We start from the raw sequence: 19,473 nt of genomic DNA, 5'->3' as shown, positions 1-19,473 counted from the left end.
GCCGTTTTTGCTCGAACATTAAATGCCTCCAAATGGTATTTAATTAACTTCCCGAGCCCCTGGAAGGATGAAAATCACTTTAAACATGCTAATTTTAGCTCTAACACTGATGATCCACCTACAAATGTGAACTGACGTTCAAAAATAAAACATTTGAAAACGGACCATTTTCCACATTTCTGAAGCATGACGTAATGGGGGGGGTGTTATCTCTTTTGTCGAAAATCAGCCGTTTTTGCTCTAACATTAAATGCCTCCAAATGGTATTTAATTAACTTCCCGGGGTGAAGAAACCCTTTTTGAGAACTCAGAGTGAGTAAATTGGCCATTTTCATGCACTTTTAACCATTCCATAAATCTTGTGTTTTGGGCCCCTGGAAGCATGAAAATCACTTTAAACATGCTAATTTTAGCTCTAACACTGATGATCCACCTACAAATGTGAACTGACGTTCAAAAATAAAACATTTGAAAACGGACCATTTTCCACATTTCTGAAGCATGACGTAATGGGGGGGTGTTATCTCTTTTGTCGAAAATCAGCCGTTTTTGCTCGAACATTAAATGCCTCCAAATGGTATTTAATTAACTTCCCGAGCCCCTGGAAGCATGAAAATCACTTTAAACATGCTAATTTTAGCTCTAACACTGATGATCCACCTACAAATGTGAACTGACGTTCAAAAATAAAACATTTGAAAACGGACCATTTTCCACATTTCTGAAGCATGACGTAATGGGGGGGTGTTATCTCTTTTGTCGAAAATCAGCCGTTTTTGCTCGAACATTAAATGCCTCCAAATGGTATTTAATTAACTTCCCGGGGTAAAGAAACCCTTTTTGAGAACTCAGAGTGAGTAAATTGGCCATTTTCATGCACTTTTAACCATTCCATAAATCTTGTGTTTTGGGCCCCTGGAAGCATGAAAATCACTTTAAACATGCTAATTTTAGCTCTAACACTGATGATCCACCTACAAATGTGAACTGACGTTCAAAAATAAAACATTTGAAAACGGACCATTTTCCACATTTCTGAAGCATGACGTAATGGGGGGGTGTTATCTCTTTTGTCGAAAATCAGCCGTTTTTGCTCGAACATTAAATGCCTCCAAATGGTATTTAATTAACTTCCCGAGCCCCTGGAAGCATGAAAATCACTTTAAACATGCTAATTTTAGCTCTAACACTGATGATCCACCTACAAATGTGAACTGACCTTCAAAAATAAAACATTTGAAAACGGACCATTTTCCACATTTCTGAAGCATGACGTAATGGGGGGGTGTTATCTCTTTTGTCGAAAATCAGCCGTGTTTGCTCGAACATTAAATGCCTCCAAATGGTATTTAATTAACTTCCCGAGCCCCTGGAAGCATGAAAATCACTTTAAACATGCTAATTTTAGCTCTAACACTGATGATCCACCTACAAATGTGAACTGACGTTCAAAAATAAAACATTTGAAAACGGACCATTTTCCACATTTCTGAAGCATGACGTAATGGGGGGGTGTTATCTCTTTTGTCGAAAATCAGCTGTTTTTGCTCGAACATTAAATGCCTCCAAATGGTATTTAATTAACTTCCCGGGGTGAAGAAACCCTTTTTGAGAACTCAGAGTGAGTAAATTGGCCATTTTCATGCACTTTTAACCATTCCATAAATCTTGTGTTTTGGGCCCCTGGAAGCATGAAAATCACTTTAAACATGCTAATTTTAGCTCTAACACTGATGATCCACCTACAAATGTGAACTGACGTTCAAAAATAAAACATTTGAAAACGGACCATTTTCCACATTTCTGAAGCATGACGTAATGGGGGGTGTTATCTCTTTTGTCGAAAATCAGCAGTTTTTGCTCGAACATTAAATGCCTCCAAATGGTATTTAATTAACTTCCCGAGCCCCTGGAAGCATGAAAATCACTTTAAACATGCTAATTTTAGCTCTAACACTGATGATCCACCTACAAATGTGAACTGACGTTCAAAAATAAAACATTTGAAAACGGACCATTTTCCACATTTCTGAAGCATGACGTAATGGGGGGGTGTTATCTCTTTTGTCGAAAATCAGCCGTTTTTGCTCGAACATTAAATGCCTCCAAATGGTATTTATTTCACTTCCCGAGCCCCTGGAAGCATGAAAATCACTTTAAACATGCTAATTTTAGCTCTAACACTGATGATCCACCTACAAATGTGAACTGACGTTCAAAAATAAAACATTTGAAAACGGACCATTTTCCACATTTCTGAAGCATGACGTAATGGGGGGTGTTATCTCTTTTGTCGAAAATCAGCCGCTTTTGCTCGAACATTAAATGCCTCCAAATGGTATTTATTTCACTTCCCGAGCCCCTGGAAGCATGAAAATCACTTTAAACATGCTAATTTTAGCTCTAACACTGATGATCCACCTACAAATGTGAACTGACGTTCAAAAATAAAACATTTGAAAACGGACCATTTTCCACATTTCTGAAGCATGACGTAATGGGGGGGTGTTATCTCTTTTGTCGAAAATCAGCCGTTTTTGCTCGAACATTAAATGCCTCCAAATGGTATTTATTTCACTTCCCGAGCCCCTGGAAGCATGAAAATCACTTTAAACATGCTAATTTTAGCTCTAACACTGATGATCCACCTACAAATGTGAACTGACGTTCAAAAATAAAACATTTGAAAACGGACCATTTTCCACATTTCTGAAGCATGACGTAATGGGGGGGGTGTTAGCTCTTTTGTCGAAAATCAGCCGTTTTTGCTCGAACATTAAATGCCTCCAAATGGTATTTAATTAACTTCCCGGGGTGAAGAAACCCTTTTTGAGAACTCAGAGTGAGTAAATTGGCCATTTTCATGCACTTTTAACCATTCCATAAATCTTGTGTTTTGGGCCCCTGGAAGCATGAAAATCACTTTAAACATGCTAATTTTAGCTCTAACACTGACGATCCACCTACAAATGTGAACTGACGTTCAAAAATAAAACATTTGAAAACGGACCATTTTCCACATTTCTGAAGCATGACGTAATGGGGGGGTGTTATCTCTTTTGTCGAAAATCAGCCGTTTTTGCTCTAACATTAAATGCCTCCAAATGGTATTTAATTAACTTCCCGGGGTGAAGAAACCCTTTTTGAGAACTCAGAGTGAGTAAATTGGCCATTTTCATGCACTTTTAACCATTCCATAAATCTTGTGTTTTGGGCCCCTGGAAGCATGAAAATCACTTTAAACATGCTAATTTTAGCTCTAACACTGATGATCCAACTACAAATGTGAACTGACGTTCAAAAATAAAACATTTGAAAACGGACCATTTTCCACATTTCTGAAGCATGACGTAATGGGGGGGTGTTATCTCTTTTGTCGAAAATCAGCCGTTTTTGCTCGAACATTAAATGCCTCCAAATGGTATTTAATTAACTTCCCGAGCCCCTGGAAGCATGAAAATCACTTTAAACATGCTAATTTTAGCTCTAACACTGATGATCCACCTACAAATGTGAACTGACGTTCAAAAATAAAACATTTGAAAACGGACCATTTTCCACATTTCTGAAGCATGACGTAATGGGGGGGTGTTATCTCTTTTGTCGAAAATCAGCCGTTTTTGCTCAAACATTAAATGCCTCCAAATGGTATTTAATTAACTTCCCGAGCCCCTGGAAGCATGAAAATCACTTTAAACATGCTAATTTTAGCTCTAACACTGATGATCCACCTACAAATGTGAACTGACGTTCAAAAATAAAACATTTGAAAACGGACCATTTTCCACATTTCTGAAGCATGACGTAATGGGGGGGTGTTATCTCTTTTGTCGAAAATCAGCCGTTTTTGCTCGAACATTAAATGCCTCCAAATGGTATTTAATTAACTTCCCGAGCCCCTGGAAGCATGAAAATCACTTTAAACATGCTAATTTTAGCTCTAACACTGATGATCCACCTACAAATGTGAACTGACGTTCAAAAATAAAACATTTGAAAACGGACCATTTTCCACATTTCTGAAGCATGACGTAATGGGGGGGTGTTATCTCTTTTGTCGAAAATCAGCCGTTTTTGCTCGAACATTAAATGCCTCCAAATGGTATTTAATTAACTTCCCGAGCCCCTGGAAGGATGAAAATCACTTTAAACATGCTAATTTTAGCTCTAACACTGATGATCCACCTACAAATGTGAACTGACGTTCAAAAATAAAACATTTGAAAACGGACCATTTTCCACATTTCTGAAGCATGACGTAATGGGGGGGTGTTATCTCTTTTGTCGAAAATCAGCCGTTTTTGCTCTAACATTAAATGCCTCCAAATGGTATTTAATTAACTTCCCGGGGTGAAGAAACCCTTTTTGAGAACTCAGAGTGAGTAAATTGGCCATTTTCATGCACTTTTAACCATTCCATAAATCTTGTGTTTTGGGCCCCTGGAAGCATGAAAATCACTTTAAACATGCTAATTTTAGCTCTAACACTGATGATCCACCTACAAATGTGAACTGACGTTCAAAAATAAAACATTTGAAAACGGACCATTTTCCACATTTCTGAAGCATGACGTAATGGGGGGGTGTTATCTCTTTTGTCGAAAATCAGCCGTTTTTGCTCGAACATTAAATGCCTCCAAATGGTATTTAATTAACTTCCCGAGCCCCTGGAAGCATGAAAATCACTTTAAACATGCTAATTTTAGCTCTAACACTGATGATCCACCTACAAATGTGAACTGACGTTCAAAAATAAAACATTTGAAAACGGACCATTTTCCACATTTCTGAAGCATGACGTAATGGGGGGGTGTTATCTCTTTTGTCGAAAATCAGCCGTTTTTGCTCGAACATTAAATGCCTCCAAATGGTATTTAATTAACTTCCCGGGGTAAAGAAACCCTTTTTGAGAACTCAGAGTGAGTAAATTGGCCATTTTCATGCACTTTTAACCATTCCATAAATCTTGTGTTTTGGGCCCCTGGAAGCATGAAAATCACTTTAAACATGCTAATTTTAGCTCTAACACTGATGATCCACCTACAAATGTGAACTGACGTTCAAAAATAAAACATTTGAAAACGGACCATTTTCCACATTTCTGAAGCATGACGTAATGGGGGGGTGTTATCTCTTTTGTCGAAAATCAGCTGTTTTTGCTCGAACATTAAATGCCTCCAAATGGTATTTAATTAACTTCCCGGGGTGAAGAAACCCTTTTTGAGAACTCAGATTGAGTAAATTGGCCATTTTCATGCACTTTTAACCATTCCATAAATCTTGTGTTTTGGGCCCCTGGAAGCATGAAAATCACTTTAAACATGCTAATTTTAGCTCTAACACTGATGATCCACCTACAAATGTGAACTGACGTTCAAAAATAAAACATTTGAAAACGGACCATTTTCCACATTTCTGAAGCATGACGTAATGGGGGGGTGTTATCTCTTTTGTCGAAAATCAGCCGTTTTTGCTCGAACATTAAATGCCTCCAAATGGTATTTAATTAACTTCCCGAGCACCTGGAAGCATGAAAATCACTTTAAACATGCTAATTTTAGCTCTAACACTGATGATCCACCTACAAATGTGAACTGACGTTCAAAAATAAAACATTTGAAAACGGACCATTTTCCACATTTCTGAAGCATGACGTAATGGGGGGGTGTTATCTCTTTTGTCGAAAATCAGCCGTTTTTGCTCTAACATTAAATGCCTCCAAATGGTATTTAATTAACTTCCCGGGGTGAAGAAACCCTTTTTGAGAACTCAGAGTGAGTAAATTGGCCATTTTCATGCACTTTTAACCATTCCATAAATCTTGTGTTTTGGGCCCCTGGAAGCATGAAAATCACTTTAAACATGCTAATTTTAGCTCTAACACTGATGATTCACCTACAAATGTGAACTGACGTTCAAAAATAAAACATTTGAAAACGGACCATTTTCCACATTTCTGAAGCATGACGTAATGGGGGGGTGTTATCTCTTTTGTCGAAAATCAGCCGTTTTTGCTCGAACATTAAATGCCTCCAAACGGTATTTAATTAACTTCCCGGGGTGAAGAAACCCTTTTTGAGAACTCAGAGTGAGTAAATTGGCCATTTTCATGCACTTTTAACCATTCCATAAATCTTGTGTTTTGGGCCCCTGGAAGCATGAAAATCACTTTGAACATGCTAATTTTAGCTCTAACACTGATGATCCACCTACAAATGTGAACTGACGTTCAAAAATAAAACATTTGAAAACGGACCATTTTCCACATTTCTGAAGCATGACGTAATGGGGGGTGTTATCTCTTTTGTCGAAAATCAGCCGTTTTTGCTCGAACATTAAATGCCTCCAAATGGTATTTAATTAACTTCCCGGGGTGAAGAAACCCTTTTTGAGAACTCAGAGTGAGTAAATTGACCATTTTCATGCACTTTTAACCATTCCATAAATCTTGTGTTTTGGGCCCCTGGAAGCATGAAAATCACTTTAAACATGCTAATTTTAGCTCTAACACTGATGATCCACCTACAAATGTGAACTGACGTTCAAAAATAAAACATTTGAAAACGGACCATTTTCCACATTTCTGAAGCATGACGTAATGGGGGGGTGTTATCTCTTTTGTCGAAAATCAGCCGTTTTTGCTCGAACATTAAATGCCTCCAAATGGTATTTAATTAACTTCCCGGGGTGAAGAAACCCTTTTTGAGAACTCAGAGTGAGTAAATTGGCCATTTTCATGCACTTTTAACCATTCCATAAATCTTGTGTTTTGGGCCCCTGGAAGCATGAAAATCACTTTAAACATGCTAATTTTAGCTCTAACACTGATGATCCACCTACAAATGTGAACTGGCGTTCAAAAATAAAACATTTGAAAACGGACCATTTTCCACATTTCTGAAGCATGACGTAATGGGGGGGTGTTATCTCTTTTGTCGAAAATCAGCCGTTTTTGCTCTAACATTAAATGCCTCCAAATGGTATTTAATTAACTTCCCGAGCCCCTGGAAGCATGAAAATCACTTTAAACATGCTAATTTTAGCTCTAACACTGATGATCCACCTACCTGTTATCTCTTTTGTCGAAAATCAGCCGTTTTTGCTCTAACATTAAATGCCTCCAAATGGTATTTAATTAACTTCCCGGGGTGAAGAAACCCTTTTTGAGAACTCAGAGTGAGTAAATTGGCCATTTTCATGCACTTTTAACCATTCCATAAATCTTGTGTTTTGGGCCCCTGGAAGCATGAAAATCACTTTAAACATGCTAATTTTAGCTCTAACACTGATGATCCACCTACAAATGTGAACTGACGTTCAAAAATAAAACATTTGAAAACGGACCATTTTCCACATTTCTGAAGCATGACGTAATGGGGGGGTGTTATCTCTTTTGTCGAAAATCAGCCGTTTTTGCTCGAACATTAAATGCCTCCAAATGGTATTTATTTCACTTCCCGAGCCCCTGGAAGCATGAAAATCACTTTAAATGTGCTAATTTTAGCTCTAACACTGATGATCCACCTACAAATGTGAACTGACGTTCAAAAATAAAACATTTGAAAACGGACCATTTTCCACATTTCTGAAGCATGACGTAATGGGAGGGTGTTATCTCTTTTGTCGAAAATCAGCCGTTTTTGCTCGAACATTAAATGCCTCCAAATGGTATTTAATTAACTTCCCGAGCCCCTGGAAGCATGAAAATCACTTTAAACATGCTAATTTTAGCTCTAACACTGATGATTCACCTACAAATGTGAACTGACGTTCAAAAATAAAACATTTGAAAACGGACCATTTTCCACATTTCTGAAGCATGACGTAATGGGGGGGTGTTATCTCTTTTGTCGAAAATCAGCCGTTTTTGCTCGAACATTAAATGCCTCCAAATGGTATTTAATTAACTTCCCGGGGTGAAGAAACCCTTTTTGAGAACTCAGAGTGAGTAAATTGGCCATTTTCATGCACTTTTAACCATTCCATAAATCTTGTGTTTTGGGCCCCTGGAAGCATGAAAATCACTTTAAACATGCTAATTTTAGCTCTAACACTGATGATCCACCTACAAATGTGAACTGACGTTCAAAAATAAAACATTTGAAAACTGACCATTTTCCACATTTCTGAAGCATGACGTAATGGGGGGGTGTTATCTCTTTTGTCGAAAATCAGCCGTTTTTGCTCGAACATTAAATGCCTCCAAATGGTATTTAATTAACTTCCCGAGCCCCTGGAAGCATGAAAATCACTTTAAACATGCTAATTTTAGCTCTAACACTGATGACCCACCTACAAATGTGAACTGACCTTCAAAAATAAAACATTTGAAAACGGACCATTTTCCACATTTCTGAAGCATGACGTAATGGGGGGGTGTTATCTCTTTTGTCGAAAATCAGCCGTTTTTGCTCGAACATTAAATGCCTCCAAATGGTATTTAATTAACTTCCCGAGCCCCTGGAAGCATGAAAATCACTTTAAACATGCTAATTTTAGCTCTAACACTGATGATCCACCTACAAATGTGAACTGACGTTCAAAAATAAAACATTTGAAAACGGACCATTTTCCACATTTCTGAAGCATGACGTAATGGGGGGGTGTTATCTCTTTTGTCGAAAATCAGCTGTTTTTGCTCGAACATTAAATGCCTCCAAATGGTATTTAATTAACTTCCCGGGGTGAAGAAACCCTTTTTGAGAACTCAGAGTGAGTAAATTGGCCATTTTCATGCACTTTTAACCATTCCATAAATCTTGTGTTTTGGGCCCCTGGAAGCATGAAAATCACTTTAAACATGCTAATTTTAGCTCTAACACTGATGATCCACCTACAAATGTGAACTGACGTTCAAAAATAAAACATTTGAAAACGGACCATTTTCCACATTTCTGAAGCATGACGTAATGGGGGGGTGTTATCTCTTTTGTCGAAAATCAGCCGTTTTTGCTCGAACATTAAATGCCTCCAAATGGTATTTAATTAACTTCCCGAGCCCCTGGAAGCATGAAAATCACTTTAAACATGCTAATTTTAGCTCTAACACTGATGATCCACCTACAAATGTGAACTGACGTTCAAAAATAAAACATTTGAAAACGGACCATTTTCCACATTTCTGAAGCATGACGTAATGGGGGGGTGTTATCTCTTTTGTCGAAAATCAGCCGTTTTTGCTCGAACATTAAATGCCTCCAAATGGTATTTATTTCACTTCCCGAGCCCCTGGAAGCATGAAAATCACTTTAAACATGCTAATTTTAGCTCTAACACTGATGATCCACCTACAAATGTGAACTGACGTTCAAAAATAAAACATTTGAAAACGGACCATTTTCCACATTTCTGAAGCATGACGTAATGGGGGGGTGTTATCTCTTTTGTCGAAAATCAGCCGTTTTTGCTCGAACATTAAATGCCTCCAAATGGTATTTATTTCACTTCCCGAGCCCCTGGAAGCATGAAAATCACTTTAAACATGCTAATTTTAGCTCTAACACTGATGATCCACCTACAAATGTGAACTGACGTTCAAAAATAAAAAATTTGAAAACGGACCATTTTCCACATTTCTGAAGCATGACGTAATGGGGGGGTGTTATCTCTTTTGTCGAAAATCAGCCGTTTTTGCTCGAACATTAAATGCCTCCAAATGGTATTTATTTCACTTCCCGAGCCCCTGGAAGCATGAAAATCACTTTAAACATGCTAATTTTAGCTCTAACACTGATGATCCACCTACAAATGTGAACTGACGTTCAAAAATAAAACATTTGAAAACGGACCATTTTCCACATTTCTGAAGCATGACGTAATGGGGGGGTGTTATCTCTTTTGTCGAAAATCAGCCGTTTTTGCTCTAACATTAAATGCCTCCAAATGGTATTTAATTAACTTCCCGGGGTGAAGAAACCCTTTTTGAGAACTCAGAGTGAGTAAATTGGCCATTTTCATGCACTTTTAACCATTCCATAAATCTTGTGTTTTGGGCCCCTGGAAGCATGAAAATCACTTTAAACATGCTAATTTTAGCTCTAACACTGATGATTCACCTACAAATGTGAACTGACGTTCAAAAATAAAACATTTGAAAACGGACCATTTTCCACATTTCTGAAGCATGACGTAATGGGGGGGTGTTATCTCTTTTGTCGAAAATCAGCCGTTTTTGCTCGAACATTAAATGCCTCCAAACGGTATTTAATTAACTTCCCGGGGTGAAGAAACCCTTTTTGAGAACTCAGAGTGAGTAAATTGGCCATTTTCATGCACTTTTAACCATTCCATAAATCTTGTGTTTTGGGCCCCTGGAAGCATGAAAATCACTTTAAACATGCTAATTTTAGCTCTAACACTGATGATCCACCTACAAATGTGAACTGACGTTCAAAAATAAAACATTTGAAAACGGACCATTTTCCACATTTCTGAAGCATGACGTAATGGGGGGTGTTATCTCTTTTGTCGAAAATCAGCCGTTTTTGCTCGAACATTAAATGCCTCCAAATGGTATTTAATTAACTTCCCGGGGTGAAGAAACCCTTTTTGAGAACTCAGAGTGAGTAAATTGACCATTTTCATGCACTTTTAACCATTCCATAAATCTTGTGTTTTGGGCCCCTGGAAGCATGAAAATCACTTTAAACATGCTAATTTTAGCTCTAACACTGATGATCCACCTACAAATGTGAACTGACGTTCAAAAATAAAACATTTGAAAACGGACCATTTTCCACATTTCTGAAGCATGACGTAATGGGGGGGTGTTATCTCTTTTGTCGAAAATCAGCCGTTTTTGCTCGAACATTAAATGCCTCCAAATGGTATTTAATTAACTTCCCGGGGTGAAGAAACCCTTTTTGAGAACTCAGAGTGAGTAAATTGGCCATTTTCATGCACTTTTAACCATTCCATAAATCTTGTGTTTTGGGCCCCTGGAAGCATGAAAATCACTTTAAACATGCTAATTTTAGCTCTAACACTGATGATCCACCTACAAATGTGAACTGGCGTTCAAAAATAAAACATTTGAAAACGGACCATTTTCCACATTTCTGAAGCATGACGTAATGGGGGGGTGTTATCTCTTTTGTCGAAAATCAGCCGTTTTTGCTCTAACATTAAATGCCTCCAAATGGTATTTAATTAACTTCCCGAGCCCCTGGAAGCATGAAAATCACTTTAAACATGCTAATTTTAGCTCTAACACTGATGATCCACCTACCTGTTATCTCTTTTGTCGAAAATCAGCCGTTTTTGCTCTAACATTAAATGCCTCCAAATGGTATTTAATTAACTTCCCGGGGTGAAGAAACCCTTTTTGAGAACTCAGAGTGAGTAAATTGGCCATTTTCATGCACTTTTAACCATTCCATAAATCTTGTGTTTTGGGCCCCTGGAAGCATGAAAATCACTTTAAACATGCTAATTTTAGCTCTAACACTGATGATCCACCTACAAATGTGAACTGACGTTCAAAAATAAAACATTTGAAAACGGACCATTTTCCACATTTCTGAAGCATGACGTAATGGGGGGGTGTTATCTCTTTTGTCGAAAATCAGCCGTTTTTGCTCGAACATTAAATGCCTCCAAATGGTATTTATTTCACTTCCCGAGCCCCTGGAAGCATGAAAATCACTTTAAATGTGCTAATTTTAGCTCTAACACTGATGATCCACCTACAAATGTGAACTGACGTTCAAAAATAAAACATTTGAAAACGGACCATTTTCCACATTTCTGAAGCATGACGTAATGGGAGGGTGTTATCTCTTTTGTCGAAAATCAGCCGTTTTTGCTCGAACATTAAATGCCTCCAAATGGTATTTAATTAACTTCCCGAGCCCCTGGAAGCATGAAAATCACTTTAAACATGCTAATTTTAGCTCTAACACTGATGATCCACCTACAAATGTGAACTGACGTTCAAAAATAAAACATTTGAAAACGGACCATTTTCCACATTTCTGAAGCATGACGTAATGGGGGGGTGTTATCTCTTTTGTCGAAAATCAGCCGTTTTTGCTCGAACATTAAATGCCTCCAAATGGTATTTAATTAACTTCCCGGGGTGAAGAAACCCTTTTTGAGAACTCAGAGTGAGTAAATTGGCCATTTTCATGCACTTTTAACCATTCCATAAATCTTGTGTTTTGGGCCCCTGGAAGCATGAAAATCACTTTAAACATGCTAATTTTAGCTCTAACACTGATGATCCACCTACAAATGTGAACTGACGTTCAAAAATAAAACATTTGAAAACTGACCATTTTCCACATTTCTGAAGCATGACGTAATGGGGGGGTGTTATCTCTTTTGTCGAAAATCAGCCGTTTTTGCTCGAACATTAAATGCCTCCAAATGGTATTTAATTAACTTCCCGAGCCCCTGGAAGCATGAAAATCACTTTAAACATGCTAATTTTAGCTCTAACACTGATGATCCACCTACAAATGTGAACTGACCTTCAAAAATAAAACATTTGAAAACGGACCATTTTCCACATTTCTGAAGCATGACGTAATGGGGGGGTGTTATCTCTTTTGTCGAAAATCAGCCGTTTTTGCTCGAACATTAAATGCCTCCAAATGGTATTTAATTAACTTCCCGAGCCCCTGGAAGCATGAAAATCACTTTAAACATGCTAATTTTAGCTCTAACACTGATGATCCACCTACAAATGTGAACTGACGTTCAAAAATAAAACATTTGAAAACGGACCATTTTCCACATTTCTGAAGCATGACGTAATGGGGGGGTGTTATCTCTTTTGTCGAAAATCAGCTGTTTTTGCTCGAACATTAAATGCCTCCAAATGGTATTTAATTAACTTCCCGGGGTGAAGAAACCCTTTTTGAGAACTCAGAGTGAGTAAATTGGCCATTTTCATGCACTTTTAACCATTCCATAAATCTTGTGTTTTGGGCCCCTGGAAGCATGAAAATCACTTTAAACATGCTAATTTTAGCTCTAACACTGATGATCCACCTACAAATGTGAACTGACGTTCAAAAATAAAACATTTGAAAACGGACCATTTTCCACATTTCTGAAGCATGACGTAATGGGGGGGTGTTATCTCTTTTGTCGAAAATCAGCCGTTTTTGCTCGAACATTAAATGCCTCCAAATGGTATTTAATTAACTTCCCGAGCCCCTGGAAGCATGAAAATCACTTTAAACATGCTAATTTTAGCTCTAACACTGATGATCCACCTACAAATGTGAACTGACGTTCAAAAATAAAACATTTGAAAACGGACCATTTTCCACATTTCTGAAGCATGACGTAATGGGGGGGTGTTATCTCTTTTGTCGAAAATCAGCCGTTTTTGCTCGAACATTAAATGCCTCCAAATGGTATTTATTTCACTTCCCGAGCCCCTGGAAGCATGAAAATCACTTTAAACATGCTAATTTTAGCTCTAACACTGATGATCCACCTACAAATGTGAACTGACGTTCAAAAATAAAACATTTGAAAACGGACCATTTTCCACATTTCTGAAGCATGACGTAATGGGGGGGTGTTATCTCTTTTGTCGAAAATCAGCCGTTTTTGCTCGAACATTAAATGCCTCCAAATGGTATTTATTTCACTTCCCGAGCCCCTGGAAGCATGAAAATCACTTTAAACATGCTAATTTTAGCTCTAACACTGATGATCCACCTACAAATGTGAACTGACGTTCAAAAATAAAACATTTGAAAACGGACCATTTTCCACATTTCTGAAGCATGACGTAATGGGGGGGTGTTATCTCTTTTGTCGAAAATCAGCCGTTTTTGCTCGAACATTAAATGCCTCCAAATGGTATTTATTTCACTTCCCGAGCCCCTGGAAGCATGAAAATCACTTTAAACATGCTAATTTTAGCTCTAACACTGATGATCCACCTACAAATGTGAACTGACGTTCAAAAATAAAACATTTGAAAACGGACCATTTTCCACATTTCTGAAGCATGACGTAATGGGGGGGTGTTAGCTCTTTTGTCGAAAATCAGCCGTTTTTGCTCGAACATTAAATGCCTCCAAATGGTATTTAATTAACTTCCCGGGGTGAAGAAACCCTTTTTGAGAACTCAGAGTGAGTAAATTGGCCATTTTCATGCACTTTTAACCATTCCATAAATCTTGTGTTTTGGGCCCCTGGAAGCATGAAAATCACTTTAAACATGCTAATTTTAGCTCTAACACTGACGATCCACCTACAAATGTGAACTGACGTTCAAAAATAAAACATTTGAAAACGGACCATTTTCCACATTTCTGAAGCATGACGTAATGGGGGGGTGTTATCTCTTTTGTCGAAAATCAGCCGTTTTTGCTCTAACATTAAATGCCTCCAAATGGTATTTAATTAACTTCCCGGGGTGAAGAAACCCTTTTTGAGAACTCAGAGTGAGTAAATTGGCCATTTTCATGCACTTTTAACCATTCCATAAATCTTGTGTTTTGGGCCCCTGGAAGCATGAAAATCACTTTAAACATGCTAATTTTAGCTCTAACACTGATGATCCAACTACAAATGTGAACTGACGTTCAAAAATAAAACATTTGAAAACGGACCATTTTCCACATTTCTGAAGCATGACGTAATGGGGGGTGTTATCTCTTTTGTCGAAAATCAGCCGTTTTTGCTCGAACATTAAATGCCTCCAAATGGTATTTAATTAACTTCCCGAGCCCCTGGAAGCATGAAAATCACTTTAAACATGCTAATTTTAGCTCTAACACTGATGATCCACCTACAAATGTGAACTGACGTTCAAAAATAAAACATTTGAAAACGGACCATTTTCCACATTTCTGAAGCATGACGTAATGGGGGGGTGTTATCTCTTTTGTCGAAAATCAGCCGTTTTTGCTCGAACATTAAATGCCTCCAAATGGTATTTAATTAACTTCCCGAGCCCCTGGAAGCATGAAAATCACTTTAAACATGCTAATTTTAGCTCTAACACTGATGATCCACCTACAAATGTGAACTGACGTTCAAAAATAAAACATTTGAAAACGGACCATTTTCCACATTTCTGAAGCATGACGTAATGGGGGGGGTGTTATCTCTTTTGTCGAAAATCAGCCGTTTTTGCTCGAACATTAAATGCCTCCAAATGGTATTTAATTAACTTCCCGAGCCCCTGGAAGCATGAAAATCACTTTAAACATGCTAATTTTAGCTCTAACACTGATGATCCACCTACAAATGTGAACTGACGTTCAAAAATAAAACATTTGAAAACGGACCATTTTCCACATTTCGGAAGCATGACGTAATGGGGGGGTGTTATCTCTTTTGTCGAAAATCAGCCGTTTTTGCTCGAACATTAAATGCCTCCAAATGGTATTTAATTAACTTCCCGAGCCCCTGGAAGGATGAAAATCACTTTAAACATGCTAATTTTAGCTCTAACACTGATGATCCACCTACAAATGTGAACTGACGTTCAAAAATAAAACATTTGAAAACGGACCATTTTCCACATTTCTGAAGCATGACGTAATGGGGGGGTGTTATCTCTTTTGTCGAAAATCAGCCGTTTTTGCTCTAACATACATTAAATGCCTCCAAATGGTATTTAATTAACTTCCCGGGGTGAAGAAACCCTTTTTGAGAACTCAGAGTGAGTAAATTGGCCATTTTCATGCACTTTTAACCATTCCATAAATCTTGTGTTTTGGGCCCCTGGAAGCATGAAAATCACTTTAAACATGCTAATTTCAGCTCTAACACTGATGATCCACCTACAAATGTGAACTGACGTTCAAAAATAAAACATTTGAAAACGGACCATTTTCCACATTTCTGAAGCATGACGTAATGGGGGGGTGTTATCTCTTTTGTCGACAATCAGCCGTTTTTGCTCGAACATTAAATGCCTCCAAATGGTATTTAATTAACTTCCCGAGCCCCTGGAAGCATGAAAATCACTTTAAACATGCTAATTTTAGCTCTAACACTGATGATCCACCTACAAATGTGAACTGACGTTCAAAAATAAAACATTTGAAAACGGACCATTTTCCACGTTTCTGAAGCATGACGTAATGGGGGGGTGTTATCTCTTTTGTCGAAAATCAGCCGTTTTTGCTCGAACATTAAATGCCTCCAAATGGTATTTAATTAACTTCCCGGGGTGAAGAAACCCTTTTTGAGAACTCAGAGTGAGTAAATTGGCCATTTTCATGCACTTTTAACCATTCCATAAATCTTGTGTTTTGGGCCCCTGGAAGCATGAAAATCACTTTAAACATGCTAATTTTAGCTCTAACACTGATGATCCACCTACAAATGTGAACTGACGTTCAAAAATAAAACATTTGAAAACGGACCATTTTCCACATTTCTGAAGCATGACGTAATGGGGGGGTGTTATCTCTTTTGTCGAAAATCAGCTGTTTTTGCTCGAACATTAAATGCCTCCAAATGGTATTTAATTAACTTCCCGGGGTGAAGAAACCCTTTTTGAGAACTCAGAGTGAGTAAATTGGCCATTTTCATGCACTTTTAACCATTCCATAAATCTTGTGTTTTGGGCCCCTGGAAGCATGAAAATCACTTTAAACATGCTAATTTTAGCTCTAACACTGATGATCCACCTACAAATGTGAACTGACGTTCAAAAATAAAACATTTGAAAACGGACCATTTTCCACATTTCTGAAGCATGACGTAATGGGGGGGTGTTATCTCTTTTGTCGAAAATCAGCCGTTTTTGCTCGAACATTAAATGCCTCCAAATGGTATTTAATTAACTTCCCGAGCACCTGGAAGCATGAAAATCACTTTAAACATGCTAATTTTAGCTCTAACACTGATGATCCACCTACAAATGTGAACTGACGTTCAAAAATAAAACATTTGAAAACGGACCATTTTCCACATTTCTGAAGCATGACGTAATGGGGGGGTGTTATCTCTTTTGTCGAAAATCAGCCGTTTTTGCTCGAACATTAAATGCCTCCAAATGGTATTTAATTAACTTCCCGGGGTGAAGAAACGCTTTTTGAGAACTCAGAGTGAGTAAATTGGCCATTTTCATGCACTTTTAACCATTCCATAAATCTTGTGTTTTGGGCCCCTGGAAGCATGAAAATCACTTTAAACATGCTAATTTTAGCTCTAACACTGATGATCCACCTACAAATGTGAACTGACGTTCAAAAATAAAACATTTGAAAACGGACCATTTTCCACATTTCTGAAGCATGACGTAATGGGGGGGTGTTATCTCTTTTGTCGAAAATCAGCCGTTTTTGCTCTAACATTAAATGACTCCAAATGGTATTTAATTAACTTCCCGAGCCCCTGGAAGCATGAAAATCACTTTAAACATGCTAATTTTAGCTCTAACACTGATGATCCACCTACCTGTTATCTCTTTTGTCGAAAATCAGCCGTTTTTGCTCTAACATTAAATGCCTCCAAATGGTATTTAATTAACTTCCCGGGGTGAAGAAACCCTTTTTGAGAACTCAGATTGAGTAAATTGGCCATTTTCATGCACTTTTAACCATTCCATAAATCTTGTGTTTTGGGCCCCTGGAAGCATGAAAATCACTTTAAACATGATAATTCTAGCTCTAACACTGATGATCCACCTACAAATGTGAACTGACGTTCAAAAATAAAACATTTGAAAACGGACCATTTTCCACATTTCTGAAGCATGACGTAATGGGGGGGTGTTATCTCTTTTGTCGAAAATCAGCCGTTTTTGCTCGAACATTAAATGCCTCCAAATGGTATTTATTTCACTTCCCGAGCCCCTGGAAGCATGAAAATCACTTTAAACATGGTAATTTTAGCTCTAACACTGATGATCCACCTACAAATGTGAACTGACGTTCAAAAATAAAACATTTGAAAACGGACCATTTTCCACATTTCTGAAGCATGACGTAATGGGGGGTTGTTATCTCTTTTGTCGAAAATCAGCCGTTTTTGCTCGAACATTAAATGCCTCCAAATGGTATTTAATTAACTTCCCGAGCCCCTGGAAGCATGATAATCTCTTTAAACATGCTAATTTTAGCTCTAACACTGATGATCCACCTACAAATGTGAACTGACGTTCAAAAATAAAACATTTGAAAACGGACCATTTTCCACATTTCTGAAGCATGACGTAATGGGGGGGGTGTTATCTCTTTTGTCGAAAATCAGCCGTTTTTGCTCTAACATTAAATGCCTCCAAATGGTATTTAATTAACTTCCCGAGCCCCTGGAAGCATGAAAATCACTTTAAACATGCTAATTTTAGCTCTAACACTGATGATCCACCTACAAATGTGAACTGACGTTCAAAAATAAAACATTTGAAAACGGACCATTTTCCACATTTCTGAAGCATGACGTAATGGGGGGGTGTTATCTCTTTTGTCGAAAATCAGCCGTTTTTGCTCGAACATTAAATGCCTCCAAATGGTATTTAATTAACTTCCCGAGCCCCTGGAAGCATGAAAATCACTTTAAACATGCTAATTTTAGCTCTAACACTGATGATCCACCTACAAATGTGAACTGACGTTCAAAAATAAAACATTTGAAAACGGACCATTTTCCACATTTCTGAAGCATGACGTAATGGGGGGGTGTTATCTCTTTTGTCGAAAATCAGCCGTTTTTGCTCGAACATTAAATGCCTCCAAATGGTATTTAATTAACTTCCCGGGGTGAAGAAACCCTTTTTGAGAACTCAGAGTGAGTAAATTGGCCATTTTCATGCACTTTTAACCATTCCAGAAATCTTGTGTTTTGGGCCCCTGGAAGCATGAAAATCACTTTAAACATGCTAATTTTAGCTCTAACACTGATGATCCACCTACAAATGTGAACTGACGTTCAAAAATAAAACATTTGAAAACGGACCATTTTCCACATTTCTGAAGCATGACGTAATGGGGGGGTGTTATCTCTTTTGTCGAAAATCAGCTGTTTTTGCTCGAACATTAAATGCCTCCAAATGGTATTTAATTAACTTCCCGGGGTGAAGAAACCCTTTTTGAGAACTCAGATTGAGTAAATTGGCCATTTTCATGCACTTTTAACCATTCCATAAATCTTGTGTTTTGGGCCCCTGGAAGCATGAAAATCACTTTAAACATGATAATTTTAGCTCTAACACTGATGATCCACCTACAAATGTGAACTGACGTTCAAAAATAAAACATTTGAAAACGGACCATTTTCCACATTTCTGAAGCATGACGTAATGGGGGGGTGTTATCTCTTTTGTCGAAAATCAGCCGTTTTTGCTCGAACATTAAATGCCTCCAAATGGTATTTATTTCACTTCCCGAGCCCCTGGAAGCATGAAAATCACTTTAAACATGCTAATTTTAGCTCTAACTCTGATGATCCACCTACAAATGTGAACTGACGTTCAAAAATAAAACATTTGAAAACGGACCATTTTCCACATTTCTGAAGCATGACGTAATGGGGGGGTGTTATCTCTTT

Source organism: Lissotriton vulgaris, chromosome 4_1, assembly GCF_964263255.1.
Source record: "Lissotriton vulgaris chromosome 4_1, aLisVul1.2, whole genome shotgun sequence".
In the NCBI taxonomy this organism is placed as follows: Eukaryota; Metazoa; Chordata; class Amphibia; order Caudata; family Salamandridae; genus Lissotriton; species Lissotriton vulgaris.
Note: the sequence above shows the minus strand (reverse complement) of the source record.